Below are 19,127 nucleotides of genomic sequence, written 5' to 3'. Positions count from 1 at the left end.
ATGATTTTTGAATTTTTTTATTGAGTCGGAAGGTGGTCTGTATAAAACGTGGATGATAATGTTTTTTGTGGTTTTATTTATTATTTCCACACATAATGATTCACAATCATTAGTGGTTCAGCACATATCTTTTTTTAGGTTGTATAATAGAGAATTACTTATAAATACATACAAACCCCCTTCGTTCTTCCCAGATCCTCTAAATTGATGAATCACTTTATAATTTGGTAGCTGAAAATTTGTATTTGTCTCGATATATTCATCAGTACACCATTTCTCGCTGAGACTAATATTTTTAAAATTAAATTTAACCTCACATAAAAGTTGTTTAATAATAATAAATGAATTGTTTAAAATTGTTAAAAATTGTTTAATAATAATTCAAAAACTTTTGGAAAACTCCTAATATTTAAATGCAAAATTGAAAATGAATTTGCATCTAGTCCTTGCATTATGTTTACAGTTTTAGGGTCATAACATAAAGTATTAATACTTTGAAATACTTTATTATTACTAAAAAAATTAATATCCGGGTCAGAATGCTTTTCTTGACGTATCCTATTTTTATTTTGTAATGAATTAAATTCTGAGTTAAGTGTATCATTATCTTCATTCATAAGTAGGGTATTTTTTATTAACTGTTAAATTGTTATTTTTCAGAAAAATAAAAAAATAAAAGTAATGATCAGAAAAAAAACAAGAATTATAATATCATACAAATATTATTTAATTAACTCGCTTTATTTTTCCTTAATCCTCTAATTGTAAGTTTATCATAATTTAGAGAAGAATATTTGATTTCAGTTTTAATAATTTGGAGATTGGGTAAAATAAGAGGTAGGGAAGAGAGGGGTAATGGCAAACATGGTCAAAATGGCATGATAGGGGATCCCATGCTCAGTTCCAGACTAAGGACTGGCGAAGTCGTCATTTTAAGACTCGAATTTAAAAGAAATACGAATTTGGACTTCTTAACCAAATTTAACTGAAAGCCGAATTTTGATTTTAAAAATACATTTAATTGAAAGAGAATTTTTTTAAAAACTTTTATAAATTTAATAAAAAAAAATTTTTTGTTTTTGTTTTTTGCTTTAGCTTTCCAAGAAGACCACGTGGTTTTGTCACGTGGTTTTGTCACGGAGTACTTTAGAAAAGTATTTAACTAGGAAGTTCAAACCTCCTTCTTTACCGATGGTGTAAATATGCCCAGAGCTTGCTTCGAATCCAAGGCCTATTGCTTCTTAAGCAAGTGCTCTAACCACTGCGCAGCGGTTGCTATATAATCAATTTTTATAAACTAAAATTATTATTTTTTAGTTTGTAAGTAACCATAATTCAAAACATGACGAAGAACAAGTGGAACAAATATTTTTTATTAAAAAATATACGCATACAAAAAACAGTTTTTGTTAAAATAAAAATTCTAAAAATTCAGTATAATGAGAACTTAATTCATGGAATCTTAATACTTGTAATGTTTTTGAACGAACATGAACAAAAAAACAGTATCAACGTTCATTTAGAAATTTTGATTCAAAATTTCTATTGAAAATTGACATTCAAAATTTGAATGTCAATTTTATGAAGGAAAAAGATCGTTAAGATTTTTAGGTTAAGTTTTCACATGTTTTTGACCTTGAGGATTTTTTGAAAGCGATAAATAAGAATTAATAAGCAACGAATAGACTTTGTGGCTTAGAAAAACTTTTCGAATATTTAATCAAATTTATTTTTAGCATGTTTTTTTTTTTGTTTTTTTTTTACAGAACTCATGTTTCTAAGACCGAGGGGGCAACTTTAGCCGAGAAGCTACTTCTTATATTAGTTATCGACCCTGTCTCAACTCATTAACTCCGAAACACTTTTCAACCTTGACAAACAAAGCTGGTGCGCGCAGAAGCAGGTTGATATACATAAAACATGTAATATATTTTATATCTCTTCTTCTTTATAAATTGAAAAAAAAGTTAATAGCTTTCAAATTTAACTAAAAGTTAAATGAAATTTTGAAGTTGTTACCGAACTTAACCGATAGCCGAATTACTATTCCGAATTGGGCATCTAAGTTGAAGCCGAAGTCGACTTCGCCTTTCAGTAAACTTTTTAATCCGAATTTTAACGAATATTTGCCGGTTTTTATTTCAGACGCGCAGTAGTGTAGTGAAAATGCGCTCGTTGTTTCCAATAAATTGATTCTAACTTTTTCAGATAGTTTCATGTAATTTTTTGCTTGAGAAACATGTTGTAGCTAGTATGGAAATAAAATACATCCTTTTATTGTTGTTGTTGCATAGTATCAAAATCAAGGAGTTTTTAACACGTATTATATATGTCAATAGAACCTCAATAGATTAATCGTATTTCATTTGTTTGTGTACGCGGGGAAATAACGAACAATCTTAGTGGGGTAATTTCGAACGTCTAAAGTGTTATTGATAACACACGAGCGTCAGGCTTTAATGTTTCTTACTTTTGTCACATTTAACTTTTACAGATAAATTGTTAGATACGTAATTTCATTTAATAGAGTGAAAAGCAGAGAATGTTTGAGAAAGAAACATTCCAAAATAATTAAATATTAATTTTAAAAAAGTGTTGCTGTATTAAGTTGAAATGAAAAGTTTCATGATCTGCCTATGAAAGACTGAATTATGTGTTACATTTGTAAGGCCTGGTGGAGGTGAGCATATCCTGAGGTTTTTGTCTGTAATTTCTGCACTTAGTTATTACAATTTGCATTTTATTCTTTATTAAACAACAGTGTTTGTGATTATGCCAAGGTGTGTTCGAAATTACCCCACGTACATAGGGTTATTCCAAACACCAATGGTTTTATTTTTGCCCTAAATTTTTGTTTTATAATAATATATATATATATATATATATATATATATATATATATATATATATATATATATATATATATATATATATATATATATATATATATATATATATATATATATATATATATATATATAGTTAAATTGCTTTTGGGGGTTTGTGACTGAATAGACTTATAGAAAAATAAAAAGTGTTTCAATACTTTTATGAGAATAAAAAAGATTAGAGTCATCTGCAAATAAAATAAAAATTATTAAATTTGATGTTGAAGAGGAACCATTAATGTATAATAAGAAAAAAAAAGGTCCCAATATAGAACCCTGAGGAACTCCACAAGTTATATCATTTTTGGTTGTTTCTATATTATCACATTGTACGTATTGTTTTCTGTTCGACAAATAGTTTTCAAACATGGTTAACAAAACATGGTAGACAAACCAAATTTGCAACAAAACTTCATCATCATATTATTTTTAAAATAGTTTATTGTATTAAAAGAAAAAATTTAAAACCTTTGATGCATATCAAGAATCACAAAAAAATTGTATATGAGATTTTACTTTAAAAAAATAAATGTTTGTTATACAAAATAAGAAAGCATTCGAAAAATCGCCTGAAAATTCAAAATTTTTCATAAATGAACTTTTTTTCTTTCTTCAAAAATTAACTTAATTTTTGAAGAAACGAAAACAGTAACTCATCGTAAAGGAAGTCCAAATTTGACTTCCTTTACGATGAATTACTGATTTCGTTTTTTGAGGCGTTGACTCAATTAATAAGTCAAAAAGCCTCAAATCAATCTCTTGTCAGCGCTTCTCAATTTGTTAATATAAATCGTCTTTGATCTTCACATTTGCATGCTCAATCTTGTTTCCAATTGTTTTCCAAAAATATTTGATAGCATTTTTTGATTTAAACTATTCGGAAATTTCAACTATGACATTCCTCATGTTGTTAAATAGTGTCCAAATTTAGAACCATGAGCAAACACAATCGTAATTAAGTTAAAAACTTTGATGTGTTTATATCATTAATATGAATTGAAAATAAAAGATATTCTAATATGAATTCTTGAGGAGCTCTACAATTAACATCTAAAAAATTCTTTCATCCACATAAACAAGTTGCTATTGATTACTTAAATAACTTTTTAGTTAAAGTAGTTTCTCGCTATTATGTACTAATCTAACTTTTCAAAAGAACCTCATAATATTTTTAAAAACACCTAAAAGTGTTCAAAGTATAACTCTTTTTTTTTATTTAAAAAGACTTTCAACCATAAACCTATTGTGGTCAATCATTCAATCAATAATTTATTTCTGAATTAAGATTTTACATTCAAGGATGTTTACAAATAGTAAATTTACTCATATAAAGCAAACATCTACTAATGTTAATAATATCTAATTAAAATAAATATAATGCTAATTTTCACAATATGTAATAAAAATAATAAACTTTTTAACATAAAAATAACGATGTTAATAATAATAATAACAATAAGAAGAAGAATGATAATAACAATAATATTAATATTAGTAATAATAGTTAAAAGTATCTAATAATAGTAATGTAAATATTTATAAAAATAACAAGAAGCAATAAAATAAAATGACAGCAAAATATACAATAGAAACTAAAAAAAAAACGATACTAAAGACAGCAAAAATTGATTATAGAAATTATAAACATTAACTTTATTTTTTTAATAAAAAGTAGAATAAACTGGTTTTAGAGGTTGAGAATGAATTGAGAGCTTTTAGTTCATAAGGAAGGTTGTTCCAAGTTTTAATGGTTTGATATTTTATAGATTTATGTCCGTATTTATAAGAGCGGTGTTTAGAGAAAGACAGGTCTAAATTACTAGTGGAGGGAAGGTGATTATGAGTGTTGACACTTTTGGAAAAGAAGTTGATGAAAGTTAAAGGTAGGTTATTATGTTGGTGGTTCCAGATAAATTGACATATAATTGAGTATAGTCACATAGTTTTAATACTTTAGATGTTAGGTAGAGCACATTAGAACTAAATTTAATATTCTGAAAATGAATGATTTTTAAAGCCTTGTTTTGGATTGGGTTAACCTAATAAGGGCTTGTTGATGGGACTGCTCCCATACCTGGCATGCATATCTAAGATGTGAGCCTAACATGGTATATGTTGAAGAGTGTCTCAAGACTAACATAATGGCAAATTTTGGCCAACATGCCATTAGATTTACTTAGTTTCATTGCTATGTCTTTACAGTGGGATAAAAAGGAAAGATTCGAATCAATTTTTATACCAAGATATTTAATTGAGTTAACAGGTTCAATTTTTTTGCATCTTAACCTAAAGTTCATATGTTTATAGATTTTTATTTTAATTGATTTAAAGATAATGAGTTCAGTTTTATTAGAGTTTAGAAAAAGTTTTTTGGAGCGAAGCAACTGAACTAGTTTGGTAAGATCATGGTTAAAGTGTTTGTTAATTTTTTTAAGGGATTTATTAATTAGCATTATATTAGTATCATGAGCAAAGCGGTAAACAGTAGCAAACTTAATAGATGTACGAAGATCATTAATATAAAGAAGGAAAAGCAGTGGTACCAATACTGAACCCTGAGGAACACCATTTGAACACTTTACAAGGGTAGATTTTGAGTCATTAATAGAAACAAGTTGTGTTCTATCGTTTAAATATGTAGTAAACCAATTAAGGGATACGCCTCTGATCCCATAATATTCTTATTTTTTTAATAAAATTGAATGATCTACTGTATCTTTATTTACTTTCTGTAAATCTACAAGTACACCACATGCAAAATATTTATCATCGATTGCTTTTCGAATCAGTTCAGTCATTTCAATGAGAGCATGAGTTGTGGAGTGATTGGCACGATATCCATACTGATGGTTGTAAAAGCATTTAAATTTTTCAAGAAAAGCATCGAGCCTGTAAGTACGCTGTTTTTCAGTTTTGAGCGTGTTTGTAATAAGACCAGATATTTTATTTTCGGTTACAGGATTAATAAAAAACGATTTAGCATTTGGAATGTTAAGAAAGTCACTAAATATGCGTTTAGGGTTTTGCTAAGTAGTTTGCTATGTATAGAGGTTAAAAAATGATTGAATGGATTAGATACGGCAATGTGATCAGTGATAAGATTTTCTTTCAATTTAAGTTTAAAAAATGTATTGTTTGTAGAAGGTCTAATATTAATGATTTCTTTTGAAACTGTAAGGTTACCTCAGTATTCATCAGTTGAATAAAAGTTCTTGAATATGTTATCAATGATGTTATCAATGTTTTTGATGTAGCCGTTATGCGTGATGGTAAAATTAGAGAAGGGCTTAGTGAGTAAGATGTTAAAGAATCAAGATATGTAGAAACAGGGTTAGATTCATTGTGACTTAATAGATCCATATTGAAATCACTCATTAAAAAGATCTTTTTTTTTCGTTACATAACTTTTCAAGTAGAGGAGTTAAGTGGGAAGAACTAAACCCATGTTGATTCAATGAGAGATGACGATAAATGCTGGCAATTATTATGTTTGATTCACAAGGTTTTGCAATTTTAACAAAAATAAACTCTAAATGTTTAGATGAGTAAATCAGAAGACCATTGCGAACTACGTAGTTTAAATTTGAGCGTAAGTATAAAAGTGTTCCACCTTTTTTAGCCTCAGTAGGACAATGCTCAATATTAAACCCGTTTATGTATATATCAGTTATATTTGTATCGTTTATTTATAAATTAGATTCTGTAATACCTATTGCTAAGGGAAAATTATTAATAGAGCTGACTCTTAATAACTTTCCCTTAGCAATAGGTAGACTACAGAGTTCGTCAATGTGAAATGGTAGAGAAGTGGTGTTAAGATGAATATATAGTTCCGAATTGAAAGCATAGTTTTATTAAGATCAATAACGTCATAGTATTTGCAATTAACAAAACTGGGAAATTTATTTAGATATTTAAAGATATTTTATGATTACTTGGAGTCTCAAAAGAGTTTAAGGAATTAGTAGATATATTCTTGCACAATAATGTTGACTAAAGCTCCAAGTTGGAAATCGTGCTAAAGGCCATACTCTTAGATAAACAGCTATGACAATACAAATTTGACGAATCATTTAAAAGAAAATTTTAAGAGTATGCATCAATATGGTTATACTCTGCATGAACTCATGAGTTACACAGATTACATTTGATGGCTCTTTGTTTATCAGTTATATTTTTATGACAAGTGTTGCAGAGAGATTTAGATGCCATAATCTTTAGAAAAAAATATAAATATGTACATGCAGTATTAACTAGTTAAAGTGACGAAAGTGTGAAATAGAGATTTAAAAAAAATATATAAAGTAAAAGACTAAATTTAATAATTTAAAACTTGGATAACTGTTGGCGTGAGTAATCGAAAATAGTTTTCATAACAATATAAAGTAATAAGAACAATGATAGCAGAAATGATTAACACTAAAAACTAAAAGGTAATAGTTATAAAACTAAACAATCAAAATAAAATAAACTTTGACAAACTACGAACTAATATTAAAGGTAACTATGACAACAAAAAATATCGAATATAAAAAAACTAATAATATCTATACTATATTAATAATAAATACTAATAATATTACTACTGTGAACTGCTACCAATAATAATAATAATATTAACAAAGGTACCAAAACAGTAATAAATAAAAATAAGTCAATAATAAATAAGTTTTCAAAAATATAATATCAAAAATAAATGTAGTATATAAAATAACTAGATATCAAACGAGGACTAAAAATAAATACAATAAACTATAAATAAATAAAATAATGACTGAAAAATAATAACTAATGAATTATAATCATGAATGCAAGTTATATCGTAAAGAAAAAAGAAAAATTATTAAAATTAAAAAAAAATTCATTTATATCTACTACTGCTTTTTCTTCTTTACGCATCCGCCATTTGCGAAGATCTTGCGAAAATCCATGACGGTCTTATAATTTTAGATTTAAATTAACTTCAGGTAAATTAGTGTTATTAATTTAAGTAAAAGGTTATTGATAAAAATGTTGTAAACTTAGTTTGCATTATTAAATGATGCAAACTAAGATGCTTATATCCAAAAAATATGAAAATCTGACAAAGATTCCATATCTTTACTTTTATATTTTTAACGACTTGAAAGAACTTTCGAGCTTGAACATAATGGTAAAAAAAGAAGTTTAAAATAATTGGATATTTTATTTACTGTTCATTCTCAGAGGATTATCATTCTGCGGATCAGACGACAAACTAGGATTGATACGAAACGGAAACTTTATTGGATGCATTGAGCTATTGGTAAAATTTGATCCTTTTCTCGCCTAACACTTGATAACTCATGGAAATAAAGGAAAGGGTTGTATATCGTACTTGTCTAAAGACATTTGCGAAGAACTCTTAATAGCCGCCGAGGTAATGGAATTTATAGGTAATATGATCCTTAAGTAACATGTTATAGTATTTTTTTATTTACTTTAAACATAATTTCTTAGTAAGCGAAATCAAATTTGCAAAATATTTCTCAATCATCGTTGATTCTACTCCCTAATAATATTTTTGCAGTTTCCATGCTTGAAATTGTTTTGAAAAAGTTAGATTAATATGCGATCAATATTCAAATGTGCCGTGACTAGTCCATACGACAATGCCAGTAATATGTCTGGAATCTACTTTGGTTTACAAGAAAGGATTAAAAAGATCAACCTTCTCGCCGAATATGTTCCATGTGCTGCTCGCTATTTGAACCACTTAGGAGTGAGTGCCGCGGAATCCAACGGAGCTGTTGTAAATTTTTTTAGCTTTCTTCAAGAAATTTATAACTTCTTTTCTACATTAACGCATCGATGTCTTAAGGTCAAATTCCTTGCATCAACGCATCAACGCATCAACGCATCTTAAAGTCAAAGTTCCTTGCTGGAATACGTGTTAAAGTTCCCTAGACTCTCTCACAAACTCATTCTTCAGCTCATGCTAATGCTTGCTAGCCATTAAAAAGGATTATTCTATTTACAAGGGGATTAAGAATTATTTAGAAAATTAAATAAAAACATATTCTGTTTGTAATTATGCATACTTGCTAACATATATTTTCTATATAGGCTCTCCTAGGTCTTAACGACGATCAGAAAACAAAACCAAGAGAAAAGGCCTTCGGACCTTTGAACAAAATGCAACAACTTGAGGCAGTTATTTTAATAATCATTTGGAACAAAACCATGGAAAAGTTCTACAAAGTTAACAAGAAACTGCAGTTCGTAAAGCTTGATTTAGGTATGGTTGTAGAACTGTACAACTCCCTGGAGCATTACGTGCAGCAAGTTTGCTCCAATTTCAAGTAATATGAAAAGGAAGCCGTATTTTAGGTCAAAAAGGATGAATATGTCTATGTTTAAAGGCTTCCAAATGCACGCAGGAGGCATTACGATGATGAAATTAACAGTGTGAAAACTACAGTGTTTTCTGGGCAATCTTGAATGATTGCCAACGTTAATGCGATCATGGACAAACTAATGAGTGATCAGATAAAAGAAAGAAAGTCTACTCTGGATTGAACTTTCTATTTGGTTTTCTTGTGAATCTCCACAGCACGGATATCTGGGAGATTACTTGCAGCGCACAAACTTGTTGACCGATATCCTACTGATCTTAACTTTCACTTATTAAATGAATGTCTCAATTTTGGAACTTTTTTTCAGGAACGTCTTTCAGATCTTTCTATTGTTCAAATAGAAAACGGGTATTGGATTCCATCAACATAAAAGATATCATATCTACATTTACAAACTAAAAATGCAGACAAAAGGTGTTTTAAAACGTATACTAATTGCAGTTTTTAACAAAAAATAACGCAAGATGCTTGTTTAAATACAAAAGAAAATACATTATAAAGCCATAGCGCAACAATTACATAAATTTTTTTTATCTTAAACCACTGTTATGTTTGAAAAATAAGAGGCCAACAGGGGCCAGAAGGCCTAAAGTGCTGGGAGGCCAAGAAGTACTTAACCCAGCCCTGAATAAAAATGGGCAATCAAAGCAATGGTATCTATCTTTAGTAAAACCTCTAAAGCATTTAAATACGCAGAGCCAGTTTGGTGTCCGTACTTAAAAGACAACATTAATAATTTAAAAAACATACAAAAAAAGGCAAGAAAAATTATTTATAAGTTAAGAAATTACAGCTATGAATTTGCTTGTCTTTAGAAACACGAAGAGCAAGGGGTGAAATATCTTGGAATATAAAATTCTCAAGGAATATGAAACAATAAATTGTACACCCATTGCACACCATCCAACTTCATGTAACAAATAACCATTCACAAACCGCCTCATTAAATCATGTTTACCGAAATATACCCTTGTTTCAAAAACAGCTTTAAATAATTGGAACAAACATATTATAAATAAATAATATAAATATAAATAGCAGGGACAGGATGAAGTAATAACTAGCCTATCACCAAGTCTCTTAATCTATACCCTAAATATAATACAACAAAAATTAAAAAACCGTAACATTATACAATATATAACTTTTTTATAAAGACTTTTTAAATTAAAATTTATAAGTCTTAATGTTTTACTTTAACTTTTTATTTTTCAATCGCTTAAGAAAAAATTTAAATACAAAGATAAAGTATTAAGTATAATAAAAACTATATTGTTGAAAAGCATGCAAACAAATACGCAAAATCCTGAAGCTTTCCTTTTAAACAAGCATAGAGTAAACTGGGGTGAGAATAAACGGTTTAGCCGCAAATTCAAATATTTTTTAAAGAAAAATTATTTATTTTTGAATATATATATATATTTTTAAATATTTATTTAAATATTTATTTTTTATTTTTAAATATTTTTAAAGAAAAAATGTTTTTTTTGTTTTTTGTTTTAAAGAGAATTTTTCACATTATATTAGTATATAATAATTAAGAAAAAATACTTTGAAAATCTTTAAAAAAATTGATTTTTATGAAGAAAAAAAACGTTTTGCTTTTCCGCTTATAATTGGGGAAAAGTAAACTAGTTAATTTTTGATAACAATTTTTTAAGATATCAAGAAAATTAAAACTGAATAAGGATATTAAGAAAATCAACAAAATTAATTAAAAATAGAATGAAAATTAATCATATAAGAAGTTAAGCGTACAAAAAACTATTTTAATTAAATATTTTTTGAGTAAAACATTTTTCAATTTGCCTTCGAGTCTTCCTGTGAAGTGTTGCAACATTTGATGCGTTTGATAAGGAGTAACTGGTGTAGTTGTTAAATTTTGAAGTTGGCGAATCGTTGGAGTTTGATGCTGACTGATGTTAGATGATGATATAGGCTGGAATGAGGAAGCAGGCTCGGTTGAGGATGATGAAACAGACTTGCATGAAGATGATAAAGCTTGCTGAGATGGTACTTGAAATGTTTGAGCAATTTTTAATTTTAATTGATCAATTTTGCTAAAATCAAGTGGGAACAAACCAGTGTATTGAAATCAAGCAACTATTTGTGTTCGTGTAAATGCGTCACCGGAGCTAAAAAGTTTTGCTTGTTGTTGAATAAAATTTTCTTTTGTTAAGTTGTTGAAATTTTTAGCTGCGTAAAATTCTGTAAGTAACTTGCACCAAATTCGTTTAACGTGACAATGCACACCTACGTCTAGCGGTTGAAGTATGTGGGACAAATGAGCTGGTGAACATATCAGCCTGATGTTATTATCAATGCAAATACGTGCAACTTTTTAAGTAACATGTATGACGTGTCCATCTAAGACTAAAATGTGAATGCCTGTAGTTTAAAAAAATATTTGATCAGTTGATTAAACTACTCAAGTTAAGTAGACCAAACTAATTACCTTGAATTAATTTGATTGCCGGTATGAATACTTTAGTGAGACATTGAATAAGTTGTTTCTCTTCCATCCAACTCGACTTGGATGTTGTAAATACGGTGTTTGGTGGTCCTCCTACACACCAGTCTTTGTGCAAACGTGATATTGGTTTGTAAACTACGAATGGTGGCAGAATGGTACCGGTATCGTTGACACAATTACCGACTGTCTAATTAATTTTTTCGTTGTTACCAACCAATTATAAAGGACGTTTAGCACCGAGCCTACAAGTTCTATGTTATTACCTTGATTGCCTGAAAATCCAACTTCGTCAAAATTCCACAAACTGCACGCAGTGTTATTGTTGATATTTGCTTCAAGAAATCGTTTTTGAAGTGTATTGAAATAACTTGTTATTTTGTCTTCAGTACAAGAGGAAGCTCTGAGAGATGAAGTATTGCCTTCTACTCTGACGCTTAATTTATGACTCCATCATTTTGTAAAACCTTGATACCATTCTCGTCCTGGTATAACATTTGGAGCAAATAGATGACTTTGATTTGTAAATACTAAACATCTTCCAACTATTGCGATGACATCTGCGAATGTTCTGCCGAAACCCCAATCGGCTAAATTTACAAGTACTAAAACAAGAACAAATTCAATAGCTGCACTTAGCACGGTAGCTGTGTCTCTACCATGTGATTGAACTTTGTTGTGCACACGCTTGTGAAGAGTTGCCTTTGATATATTGTATGCCTTTGATGCTTCACTGAGTGATATTTCGCTTTTTTTGATTTGTTCTACTGCAAGTTGAATTTGCTCTTCATTGTAAGTTGTTTGCGTTTTACGAATGTAAGTACGAGTTATTTTGTTTTAAAATTTTTTAGATAAATAGCAAAGGCTGCAATATTTATTTACGTTTTAAATAATTAATAACTATTAATAAGTTTAACCGCGCTCATCTTAATTCATAAGTGTGAGCAATTAGCATGTTTACTCTTCTTCCGAAAAACATTTATATTGGTTTTTTGCTCATAACTTTTTTCCGGAAATAGCAAACTCAATTTTGAAAAGAGAATCTTGATCGTCATAAAATTTCCTATAAAACAGCATTTTTTGTTCAGTAAAATTTAATTTTAGTTTTGGGAGTTTTGAAGTTGATTTTTTAGAAAAGAAACTTTTTTTCTACGAGGGTGAGTATTTTGAGGTTTGCTGAGGCAAAATTAAACTTTTTAAAATAATTTTTACACCATTAGATAGAGCACAAAATTCTTTACAAAACGATGCCTCGCATTTTTAAAGATTTTCTGTATTAGCTTTCAATAATTGCAAAAGAAACAAAACTGCTACACCGTTCACTTTTTTTTTGTGTTTATTCTTACCCCATTTACTCTATACCTTATAATATTCGGAGACTTTTTATAAATCATAAGTTATTTTAAAAGAAGAATTGAAGCAATAACATTTTTTAATAAAAGTTTCTAGACCATGCAGGGTGAGATGCAGTAAAGGGATTAGACTTTGCTGAATAATAAGTCAAGCGAGAATGAGTTTTGGTTGATGAAGCAAGAGATGATAGCTTTATTGAGCGTTTATGGATATTATCACGGCAATCGATAGGACCATGATAGTATTTGTAGAAACAAAAAAGAGATGCAACTTTACGACAATGCGAGAGAAACTCAAGCTTGGCAGACAGAGCAGACTCAACTATTTTTACAATGCGGTTTTGGACCTTGTTTAAAAGAGAAAGAGAATGGAATTAGGAGTAAGAAAAGAGAAGCAACCTTAGCTTTTAGCTTAGCTCTGTGTTGAGCAGATGCTAACTTAGCAATCAGCTGTATATAAGATTTTTATGAGAGGTCAGTAGTGAACAATAACCCAAGAAGACGCAAAGAAGACTTAGTTAGAAGGTAGCTATTCGTCAATATAGGAATGCCAACAGTATTACGATAGTTTTTTTATAGTAAATAACTGAGTTTTATTAGAGTTAAAATTACCAAGCCACTGGAAGCCTCAATACGTTGCAGAAGTGAGATCAGGTTCAAGATCAGCTGCCTATTTTAAGCGATCAGAAAGAGAAGACTTTTTTTATAGACAGGAATATATAGTTGAGTCATCAGCAAATAGAGCCACTTTAGACCCAGGCTCGGACTTATTTTTGCGTCACGGTAAGGTAGGAGGCGTGAACTTCCTGGTTAAATGCACTTCCGCGGTGCTCTTTGACAAGACCGTGAGGTTTTCTTGGGGCACCTAAATAAAAAAATAAAAAAATTAAAAAAAAAAAAAGATGTCAGGTTGTCAAAGAGATTATTAATGTAGATAAGAAATAGGACCAAAGATAGAACCTTGAGGTACCCTAGAAGTTACTGGAAAAAGAAAGTGTTAGACTTCGAGGATGGCTTAAATAAAGTGGTTAGATAGAAATGAGTTGAAAATCTTAAAAACTTTCCCAGATGCACCATATAAAACAAGCTCATGGAGAGGACCAACATGTCTTTGTTTAAATATAACAAGCATTTTTCATTTTTGGACTTAACAAATGCTGTTGCAATTCACTGTTAGTATCTCCCATTAAATTAAGCAGTGAAAGAAAGTTACCAAAATTTCTACATTTTTAAGAGTACCACGCAGAGGTATATTGTTTTCCACAATAAATAACAGTTTCCATTATACATTTCATAATTTGTGTATTTTTGTCACTATTCCTCATTTAATTTGTTCAGCAAAATCTTTAATTTTATGTAGAGATCTTGCTGAACGAATTATAACTATAGTTGACTGTCAACTCTTTTTTTTTAATATATATATATTTCGTCATCTTCATAATAAATTATATACAATATTTTTTTGAGTTAAGATGTGACAGGAGCAGGCAGAGGACAAAAGTATCATCCAGCCCCGTTGTATCATTGATATTTTAAACAAAAAATAATCTATCAAAAAAAAAAAATTACAATCTCAGTAAAATAATAAATACTTTTAAATAAAAAGTGTTACATTTTTTTTTTTCCCGAATACAATACAACTTAAAATAAAAAATATAAATAAAATATAAAGATAAGTGATGATGTAAGATGATGTAAAGTGAAGTATGATGATGTAAAGATGAAGTAAGATGATGTAAAGTGTGATTAACAAAACTTTCACTTTTTAACAAAAGGAAAAGTTAAAAAAATAAAAGAGAATAAAATATAAGTTAAAAATAAAATAATACTTGATATACGTCATAATCAAGTAACTTTTTTTCTAAGATACTTCCAAAAGTTTGCATTGAAGTTGTAGTCCTTTATTTATTAAATTAATAATAAAAAATAAAATAATAGAAAATTATAGCCCTTTATTTATTTATTAAATTATTTGGCAGAAATAAGTTCCACAAATGTGACATTCGGTAAGTTATTGAGAACTCGGATTGTTTTAACGAAGTTTTTGGTATCTGATAATTAACCAACGAATGCTTTGTTTGATATTTATGATCTATAATAAAGAAAAGGTCTTCAAAAATATTAGGTAGCATATGATACTTTATTCTTAACATGAATAAAAAAATATTATAAATATTTAACTGGTAAACATTCAGCATTCCAAGCTTTATAAGCAGTGGATTGGCACTGGTGTATTTATTAGCATTTAATATAAGACGGTTTGCTTGTTTTTGTTTTTTTAAGATACACGTTAGTCTTGACGGATAAGTGCTTGCCCATGCAATTTTACAATATCTAATATAGCTATGAATAAATGAAAAACAATTAGACTTTAAACAGCTTTTATCCAACATATATCTAGTTTTATATATAACTTCAATACTTTTTGAAATTTTATTTTCTACCCAGTAAACATTGAACTGTTGGTAAGTAGTTGGCCCGATCCTAATAACCAACTATTTGCTACAGTTGGACCAACAGTCGGCTATTTAGTTAGTACCGTGAAAAAAATGTAACGCTTTTACCAGCATTTAGCCAACTGTTTTATAAACTGTTGGTACCATTAACGGCCCAACAGTAATAAAACAGTTGGCTAGCAGTTGATACCATTACCGGCCAAACTATATGATTTTTTTCGCGATTTTTAAAATTCGCTTTTGCACTTTAGTTGAAAGTGCAAATGTTATAAATGTTTACAACGATCCTTACAACTTGACGTGATGGTGAAAAATGAGTTGCATATTTGAAATCAAAAGAGAAACGCAACACAAAAAACAAATTGTTTGCTTGGCACCAAAAAAAATTTTTTTTTTCTGTTGACCTGTGTAATAATACAGTAATAATCATTGTAATAATAACAGGAGTAATAACAATAACAACTACAATTATAATAATAACAGAAGTAATTTACAACAGTAACAATAATAAAAAACTAGCAGTAAGCAACCCCTAATACGGGTTATGGGTAATTAAATCATTAATAACAAAAACACATTAATAACTTTGTTCTATATTGCTCTCCTTCATCTCAAAACTGCACTCTTTTTGATGTTATTTCTGATCATATTTACCAAGCCATCTCTCTTTATCCATCAGCTAATATAGTTGTTGTCGGTGACTTTAATGCTCACCACTCTGAATGGCTTGGCTCTAGTGTCAGTGATTCTGCAGGCATTAAAGCCCACAACTTTTGCCTTTCTCAATCCCTAACTCAAATAGTCAACTTTTGAACTCGCTTGCCTGACAACCATTTACCTTCTCTATTCGACTTATGTCTTATTTCTGATCCTAGTCAGTACTCAGTTTCTCCACATTCACCCTTAGGTGCTTTTGATCACAGTTTGATCTCCCTAAAACTAATATCTCATTCTTCTTCATCGCCTGAATCCCCCTATTATCGAACCTCTTACAACTACAGTAAAGCTGACTGAGATTCTTTCCGTAATTTTCTTCGTGATGGCGCTTGGGTAGAGATCTTTTGTCTTCCTGTCAACAAATGTGCTTCTTACATAACTTCATGGATTCAGGCTGGCATGGAATCTTTTGTTCCCTCTCAACGATTCCAGGTTAAGTCCCATTCTCCTTCATAATTTTTGCTCACATTGTGCAGCTGCAACTGCCAATCGAAACCGTAACTTCCATATTTATGAGCAAAACAATTCTCCAGAAAACAGACGTCTGTTTATTACTGCTAGAAACAATTGTAAAAAGGTTTTGTCTAACGCCAAAACCCGCTATTCTCAGGTCATGAAATCTCGTATCTCATCTCAAAAATTAGGCTCTCGTGGTTTCTGGAGAATCTTTAAATGTATCAATAATAAGTGAAAATCTTTAATTCCACCTCTTTTGTATGGTTCAGACTTTGTCACCTCACCTAAAGACGAAGCTGAATTGTTTGCTGAAAACTTTTCATCAATATCATCTCTTGATTCCACTAGTTGCGTTCTACCTGATATTGCCAACAAACAGGTTGATCCATTGCTTGACACTCATATCACTCCAGCTTCTGTATCTAAAGTGATTTCCTGCCTAGACTCTTCTACAGCTTGTGGCCCGGACAACATACCTGTTATTGTCTTGCAGAAGTGTTCTCCGGAGCTGTCGTCTACACTTTCAAAACTATTCAACAAGTGCTTATCAAAGTCTTGTTTTCCAGCCTGATGGAAAGCGGTATCTGTTATCCCTATTTTTAAAAATTCTGGAGAGCAATCTGATTCGTCTAACTACCATCCCATTTGTCTTCTTCCTATCATAAGCAAGGTTTTTATATCTTTAATTAATAAACACTTTATTTCTCATCTTGAATCTAATAACTTACTTTCTGATCATCAATATACAGTGGGTGGCCATTGAAATAGGGCCATTGAGTTTTCTACACATTTTTGTGAAATTTTATCCATTATGTAAAAAAAAATTAAAGGTTTACGGTAAAAAATAATTAAAAATTTAAAGAATAGTTGTTTATTATCAAATATAAATATAAAAACAAACGAATTTTTTTTGTTATCAATATTTTGTAAATCCACCCTTTGCTGCTATAACAGCTTCTACTCTCAGTGGCATGCTGTCAATGCATTTCTGTGCCAATTCCTTTATGTGAGGGTTTCGATGCCAACCTTCAATTAGTTTTTCAATAAGCTGGGTTTTATTTGTCACCAGATCTTTTGAAGAAACCTCCCGTTTTAATAGCTCCCACAGGTTTTCTATAGGATTAAGATCCGGGGAATTTCCTGGCCAATCCAGCAGTGGAATTTTTTTCTCTCCAAGAAACTTTTTAATGGATTTTGCCGTATGGCATAGGACAGAATCTTGCATAAATATAAATTTGCCATCTGGAAACCATTCCGAGACTTGAGGAATGAGCTTTTGCTCCAAAACTTCTTTGTATTGGTCCTGCCTCATTGTCCTTTGGACTATGTAAAGCCTTCCCGTACCCTTACCACATATAACAGACCACACCATAATTGACAATGGAAGTTTTACGTTCTCGATAATGCAGTCTGGATTAAATTTTTCACCCACCCTTTGTCGCACAAATGAGGCTTTGTCGTCCAAGATCTGAAACGTGGATTCATAAGAAAATTCACACCTGAAAACAAATGTTTCACAAAATGTTAGTCTTTCATTAATCTAAAGAAAATCGAAAATTAAAGCAGAAAATGACATGTTTAAGAAATGAATACCTTTCTCCAATCATCTGTTGTCATATTGCGGTGTTTTATAGCCCATTTATAGTCTTTTATCCTTCATGGCAAGCGTTAATTTTGTTTTTTTTGCAGGAGGGTAACGCTTAAAGCCTAACTCATCTAAGCGTCTCCTGACTGTGCAATCACTAATATTAATTCCAGCATCTTTAATCAATGTTGTGATTATTTTTCTGGGTTTCTTTCTATTCTCCAAGCAAATATTCCTGATAATTCTCTCAGACCTTGGCGTTGTAAGGCGTTTTCCTTTATAGTTTTTACGGAGTGTAGATATAGGGTTTTCGCCATTTTTTATTTTTGATGCTATTCTTTGCACAGTCTGCCTTGAAACGCCAATTCTTCTTGAAATTTCTCGTTGAGAATAGTTAGTGTTGCTTAAAAGTGACATTATTTCACTTTTTTTACAAACATTCACATCTTTTTTTTACCCATTGTCAGAAACTTTAAAAAATTTAAAAGACAAATAAACACACAACAAAAATATTAAAAGAAAATTAAAAAAGTTGAAATAATGTATGTTTTTGGAAAAACTACTTTCAAAGAAGTCTTTCACTTAATATAACACTTAAAAAATTAAAATTTTGAAAAATAGTCGGTTAAAATAACGTTTAAAGAAAGATCCTTAACACACACACAACAAACTTCGGCACTCTACAAATAGTAACTGAACCCAATTTTACGGTTTTACATGTCAAAACATGCAAAATACAGTGTTGCTAGCAACAAAATAATGTTGCCTACACTATAACTTGTAATAATGTCGTAAATAATTATGAAAAATTGTGAATTTTACGTTTGAA

Source organism: Hydra vulgaris, chromosome 12 (genome assembly GCF_038396675.1).
Source record: "Hydra vulgaris chromosome 12, alternate assembly HydraT2T_AEP".
In the NCBI taxonomy this organism is placed as follows: Eukaryota; Metazoa; Cnidaria; class Hydrozoa; order Anthoathecata; family Hydridae; genus Hydra; species Hydra vulgaris.
This window is presented reverse-complemented; position numbering follows the sequence as displayed.